This window comes from Bactrocera tryoni, chromosome 3, assembly GCF_016617805.1.
Source record: "Bactrocera tryoni isolate S06 chromosome 3, CSIRO_BtryS06_freeze2, whole genome shotgun sequence".
Lineage (NCBI taxonomy): Eukaryota > Metazoa > Arthropoda > Insecta > Diptera > Tephritidae > Bactrocera > Bactrocera tryoni.
In genome coordinates this window covers 85,605,823-85,613,582 of record NC_052501.1, presented here as the reverse complement: position 1 = coordinate 85,613,582, position 7,760 = coordinate 85,605,823, and positions in this window count along the sequence as shown.

Sequence of the window (7,760 nt, the reverse complement as noted above, 5' to 3'; positions counted from 1 at the left end):
AATCATTGAAGCATACAATTTAATTAAAAATTTTCAGCGGCAACAACAACAACAACAACAGCAATGACACTTTAAGCATGTAAATAAAACATAAGCTAATTTTGATTAGATAAAAAGAGACACAAATTGAAAAGTGGTTGGAAAATAAAACGGTATAACACAAAAAACAAAAACAAAAACGACACTCACAACAAAATTGATTTTCTTGAAGGTATGCAACAACAATAGCGCAGCATTTGAAATGCTTTTGGGGACATTAGGCGCAAATGACGATTCATGCAGGTCAAATTTACACACTCACACACATACATATGTGCGTCTCTATGTATGCAGGCAAGCACGCATGTGTGTATGTAGGTGCATGAGTGCAGACCATTTAAAAACAACGTTTCCTGCATGAGGGTAACGAACATGCCGTCGTTTATGCGCGCATTATCAAGAAGACTGTAATTATAACTGAAACAACAACAACAACATTAACAGCAATTGTTGTAAGCCCCCAAATCAGAGCAGCCATGCCACGAGCAATATGCAAAAGACAACGACAACAACAGCAGCAAACGATTGCACGGCTGCTGTAGCCTTTGCATTATTCGCCCGCAAAGCCAATAACTGTGGCCATAACAACAAACATGTATGCATGCTACAAACAAACACACATATGTGGCACATGCGCGCCGTATTGACAACTAAGCGCTGTTGTAATTGCACACACCGCCGTCAACAGCACCAGCATTATTAACGCTGTTGTCATCAGCGGCAACGGTGCTGACTGCCGAAGCAATCGCAGCATCTGCGCGACAACGGATCCGTCATCGCGCAGCTCATCACCACATCAGCGCTGTCGACAACATCATCTCATTGCTGCGCCGCTTCAAAGGCATTCGAAGACATTGAGCTATGGCATTCAGGCGTTCAGACATTCTGGCGCAGCGAATTAATGTCGTCGCTGCACAAATAAACGGAGTAGCCGAACGAAATTGTCGCGCTGTTGCAACCTGCCACCACATGTATGTATGTGTGTTTGCATGTGCGCTGTCTTTGGGGGGTGACCCAATTCCGAAGGTCAAACTCAATGTGCATATGCTACGAAAATCGTCGATAAGTGCCGAACCAAATTGCCAATTGCAAAAGGTAATTTGTTCATCATCGTCAATCATTCGCACAGTTGCACTTCGCGGCATTTCGCTTCGTTCGTTGCCGCGCCGCCGCCATTAAAAACCAGAGTAAAATCGTTTGCTGTCGCGCGAAATAACAGTTAGCAAGCGATAAAATCATCACGAGCAACAACAACAACAGCAGCGTTGCTCTAAAAACATCAAAACATCGTTTGTATAATATTTCAGAATAATTCTGTCTTTTATGAGCGTGGCAGGGTAATTAAATGAAGCGTTTAGTCAGCGCACTGTGTGTGTGTGTGTGTGTTGCATGTTGCAAATATGACTTACCTTCATTCTTCAATTGCGCAGCCACGCGCACAGCTTTGCGCCTCTGACGGCATATGTGCTAAGCTGGCAAGAGGCCTTAACAGCAGCCCAAATGCGCTTGAGAATTTTTGAAAAATCGAAAGTAATTTTCCATTCACATAATAAAACCGAGTGACCGCTTGAGTGCGTTGTTTTTGCATTTGTCACATTCTCGACTTGGTTTGACGGATGGGCGACTGTTTGAGCGCATAAATTGACTAATAGGCCGTAGAATGCTCGGGTGTTTGCGTGGTTGTGTTGGCGCTGCGCGTGTGTGTATGCGTGGCGATTCTTCTGCCCATTTTGGTCGACTTGCCGCACTTGAGACACATTTTTGTGGAGGCATTGGTGCAAAAATAAAGCAACAACACGAAAATTCGCAGCGCATGCGCAGCTGACTTGATATATGAGGCCAAGAGAGCTGTTACGAACCCAATCACTTCTGAAATGCGCACGTTTTTAATTTTTTTTCTACGAAAATGCAGATATTTTTAAACTTGAACAGAGACCATTTAATATTCTATTGGTCTCTCGACGTCAATCGTAAATTTTGGGATGCAAAATGCATTTCCTTCGACAGTTATAAATACAAATGTTCTCTGTGATATGTTGAACAAATAGATGGGTTTAGTAACAGATGAAAAGTGGTGAACGAGTGGTGGAACGAACTCGACCCATTTTTGAAACGGATGGTGACTGGCGACGAAAAATGGATCATATACAGTGGCCAAGCCGGGATTGATGGCCAAGAAGGTTTTGCTGTGTGTTTGGTGGGATTGGAAGGGAATCATCCACTATGAGCTGCTCCCATATGGCCAGACGCTTAATTCTACCATCTACTGCGAGCAACTGGACCGATTGAAGCAGACGAGCGACCAGAAGCGTCCAGAATTTGCAAACAGGAAGGGTTAAGTGTTCCACCAGGACAACGCCAGACCACACACTTCGTTGATGACTCATCAGAAGCTAGGGGAGCTCGGATGGGAGATTTTATCGCATCCACCATGTAGTCCAGACATAGCGCCAAGTGTTCCTGTCCATGGCGAACGCCCTTGTTGGTGTAAAGTTGAACTCAAAAGAGGCTTGTGAAAAGTGGCTGTCCGAGTTCTTCGCAAATAAGGAGGGGGGCTTCTACTAGGTGGTATTATGAAGTTGCCATCTAGATGGAAACAGATTATCGAACGAAACGGCGCATATTTGAGCTAAATCCGATCACTGTAACACTTTTTATAAAGCATTAAATAAAGGCCAAAAAGCGGAAAGGACATATTAATATTTACTTATACGAGTAACACATATTTTTGTACACACTTTTTTATATTTTTAGTCTTATAAATATAATAATTTTGGGGTAAAGAAAAGAGTTCCAACGAATAAAGAAACATGTATAACAGTTTAGGAGTGACAAGTAAGTTACAGGAAAATAAATTTGGCGAACTGGAAGAAAATACTTTGCTAGACTCTTGCAACGTGACCCGATACCAAAAGAACCACGCCAAAGCCGCTCAAAAATCAAGGTGATGCTCGTTGTTTTTTTTCTCGATATTCGTGGTTTGTTGTATCATATCCTTGTTTCGGAGAGACAGACGGTCGATGACGAGTTTTATTTGGCGTTTACATGAGAGCATCCGTCAAAAATGCCCGAAATTATGGAAGAACAATTCATGGATTTTATACGATGATAATGCACCATCGCATCGAGCCATGATTGTGACCGAATGTAAAGCCAAAAACGCAATGAATATCATTGATCAACCACCGTTTTCACCAGATTTGGCTCTGTGTGATATTTTCTTCTTCTCCAAACTGAAATTGCCGCCCCATGGAACCCGTTTTCCAATTTATTTGTTTACTATATTTCTTTCATTTCATTATTTCCAAGAATGCTTTTTTTTTGTTTAAAAAAAAAAAATGTTTAAAAATATTTCTTGCTTGTCAATCATAACAATTTGCACAGACTTCAGCAAGAAGCGTCTGCTTGTACATTAATTGCGTGCCACCGTGCAAATACTTTGCTTTAGTTCCACTTATTTACGTATGTTTATAAACTGCTAAGATCGCAAAGATTTCTGCTAATTTAGCCGAAGCCAACTTCAGCAGATGCTTCAATTGACTTTTGGTTACAAATACACAAGTACAATAAATCAATTAATTGCACACCAGTCGCTTGAGAAAAAATATTGTCGAACTTGATTTATGGATTTTCGTTGGATTCGCGATTTGCGGTTTCATAATTTGCTCATTTGTTATTGCTAATAAGCTTGAAGGATTTTAAACGGAAATGAGGCAGCCACAAGCGCGCAAACACCTTAGCCTTTATGACAACTTGCAACTTTTAAGCATGTAGATACATATATAGTATATATTTACAAAAGTATGTTACATGTTGCATGTTGCACTACTAAGGCTTGAGAACTTTTTAAGATTTCAAAAGTTGAATATTTGAACTTTTCTCATCCTTCAATTAGTTTTAAGCGCAGATTTGTTTTACAAATGTATTTGTATTTTTGTTGTTGCAACATATTGTGAAGTATTTCCAAATTAACCTCTTCTGTGCGCTTCTGTACGGTGATCTGTAACTTGCTCTTTACCAAATAGTTTCTGTGCTCGTATTTCGAAATTCGTGACTTATTGATGTTTACGCTTAGCGCTGCTGCGCCCAGTTGTGTTTTCGAAAACACCTAAGCGCCGATAACAAAGAAGCACACTGCAACGAATCTCTGCTTGCCCTTACATGCTTCATTATCGAGAGAATGTATTGCCGCATCAGGCACTCGCATATCAAACGCAATCGATCGATCAATGGCAGCTAGTTGACATTGAAAGCGAACAATGAGACGCGGCTCGTAACCGAAGTGTGATCTTCAAAGTGTTTGCATTGCGGAATAGTACAGTGATCACTGATACCTTAAATTGGCTTTTTATTGCTTTACTCATTTACTGGTAAAATAAGAAATATTATCAGCACTGATCAAATAGCATTTAAGACCTGTCAGGTTACAAGTACAATATTTGTTGGCTAACAACATTTATTGCTGTTGTTACTTTCAAACAGGGGTTTCAGTTAAAAGGTTCATTAGAGTCCAGAATTCACTTAGGGAGCTCAGTGGCATAATGACAAGTGTATTTGCAGTGATGATTTTCTGTGCATATTTCATTTTCCTTGAAGAAATTTCACAGGAAGTGGTTTGCAGAGGAGCTTAACAGCCTTGACATAGCAGAAAAAAACACCGTAAATAATTTTGGTTTTTTGAAAATAACAAAAAAAATATTTTTTTTTTATTCAAAATCCGAATTCAAATCAAACCCATTTCAATTATGACAACAATAAATATTCAGTCAACGAATCGGAAGTTTCTTGCTGCTTAAAAATTGCTTGTTGTTTGTGCGCGTGAAACGCAAATTCTTGAGTTGTTTCAATATTTCTCGACAAGTACATAAATACATATGTACATGATTGGCTGTGCCCCTTGGCCATGGGCTTGAAATAAGCATTGCCCGCGGACATTTTTCAAATCTTGCTCGCGCTGTCAACTTAACAGCGTCAGCTTCTGCTTCCATCACTTTGCTTGGTTACTGTATTTCGACAGTCTGCGCGCAGAAACTACTGTTGGATGCCAGCCTATGGAAAAATACAATTGTACTCACTTTGGTATTTTAATATATAATTTTTTTTTTTTAATTTTGGCGTAAATATAAGCTGCTGCCTCAACACACCCTTAATAAGCAGCTCAAAGTGTGCTGAAAGTGAAATTAATTTCGTTTCAACGCCTGTCCATGTTTTCGTGCTTGTGTGGGTGTGGTAATTGGAGAACTCTACTTGTTAATATTTTCTTTGCCATTCTCAGCTTAAGCTTATTTTTCAAAGTCAATTGCTTACAACTTTGAACTCGCTGTCATACATCTTCTCGCATTAATTTGAAGCAGCTGACATAGAACTTTTTGTTCCGTCTGTGGCGCATAAGCATGATGGATCGGAGCGTTGTTAAGTGTTGTAGCTGAAGTTAGTGGGTGGTAATGGTTGACCTTGGAAGTAATACCCAAGTTTGCATTTCCTGAAAGTGAAAAATGTACGTTAAAGTTGTTTGTAATACTCAGCATTTTGAGGAGTTTGTGCTTTAAGACATATTAAATTCGAGTATTTTGTAAATATTGAGTAGTCGAAAAAGTCTTTTTGTATTTCTAATCAAATTTCAACTTACTTTTTCTTATATTTATACTATGTATATGAAATATTTTTTATATGGTGGAAAACTCTCGTCGAAGGTAGTTCTTTGGTTCTATGAAACCATAGTAGTTTAAATTTGGTGGAAGGCGTTTGGAAAAAACATATCCGTGAATAAATTAGCTAGTGTTCAACGGGCTGCTCTCATCCGTACTTGTGGTGCACTACGAACCATATCAGCTATAACTGTGGACTGGGAATGTGGCTTCGTTGGCTTCTCTTGAGGTTTATTACTGCACTGTTCGGTCTCAGACCGAATCAGCAAACGCTGGTCGACTACAGCAATTGTGCAGTCACGAGGCCCTTCTGGTCTTAGGTAAGTCATGAGAAGTCCAGTGAAAACTTCGCCCTCAGCAAGGTCCATCTTTCAATGGACACTGTCCAATCATAATTCATGTAGTAAGATTGAATATCTTACCGGATGCCAGCTACAACAACTATTTGGAAGAAGGTGAGATAATATCATCTCAACACTTTTCCTTAAATGTTCCGCTTTCATCAGATCAAGGCAGAAACAACTCGGATCTCATAATTTTAGACATCCAGGTCAAATAGCGGAAATATAAGTAAAACACCTATATACCTCACCCACAATAACCGATATCTAATTACAGGAGTTTTTCGTTTGACGCTACATAGGGCTGTTCTAACAATCTAAGTGTGATCCCTCCACAATGCTGAGGGAACAGCCATCCATCTAACCTAATCTAATATAAATATAGTTGCTACGAGGTTAGGCTGGATACTAAATAGGCTTGCCGTCTGAGTTTATAGTCCAGCAGTTCCATTAAGGCATATTTTAATGCTTCAACGTTTCAGTTACTCTGTAACTAGCTGGGTTCCAAGCACCTCCGCATTAATGGCATCAGTTTTTTCCGTAAAAATATAGATATGTACCTTGATTTGTCTTTCTACCTTTTCTTCTAATTTGTAGTGACACAAAAATTTTTGTTTCATTTACTCACAGTGGTCAACTCGAAACGAACTCACCACACGCTGACAATATTACACTCGAAATACACTTGTTTGTACAACAGTGTAAACAGCTGTTACTGTCATATATGCCACCGCAAACGTCATTAATTAAACGCAACAAGCGCTTGCAACCACTCGCCTGCGCAGACGCAGCGACGCTACCAAGTTTTGGTCACTTCGGCTGAACTTGTGAGTGCCAAAATTAGTTTTAATGGCGTTGTCGTTTGCCAAGCTGCGAGCAAAGTAGTCGCCACTTCGTGAAGAAGAATGAATGAAGCGACGCATCCGGCTACAAATGCGCTTCGCACGTTTTTTTACATCATAATCGTAGCAAAACAGTTAGAGTTGTCGCAGCTGACACAAAATTAAGTTGCATATAAAAAATAAATGAAGCCCGAATTTGCGCATGCGTGACCACTCAGTGGCTCGGTCGGATATTATGGCGCGTAAGCCTTTCATTTAGCCATCCGGTTAGCCGAGTTCAGCACCGAGCTGCCGATTCGCCCATTCGTGCGTGATAGCATCGATGCGCGTGCGTGTGAAAGTCACGGCGCACGCTTTTAACTGCATTGTGCGTATATCCGTTGCATTACTCAGCCGCCCAGCTGCAGCGGCGGTGATGCGGTGGCTCTAGTGTCGAGTCCATTTGTCTGTTGTCTGCCTGTCCACAACTAACGCGCCAAATTTTCGCCACGCTTGTCCATTTGTCTCTTTAGCAGCCTGTCAGCTTGTTTGTTTCTCTGTCCGGCCCGTCTGTCCGACGTCGGGGCTATTTGTTTTGATTTATGTGGACTTTTGCCGCTTGGTCATTACCTTTTATGCCTCCGCGCTTTGCTTTTTGGCCCACAAGCCAATCCGTTTAGCTGCTTGCAATGTTAAAAGGTTAATTGGCATGATTTGTACACCTTAGCCATTTGCCGTGGCGCCCCAAGCAGTCTACGCGCCGCATGTTGCGTTGCGAATATTCATGTGTGTGTGTGTAATGAGAATATTTTATTAACTCGTTTGCACGCCAAGTTCGCCAGTTACTTTTGATTGGTAATTGAATATGACTACTGCTTGATTTAAATGATGCGATAAAATTGTTTGCATGC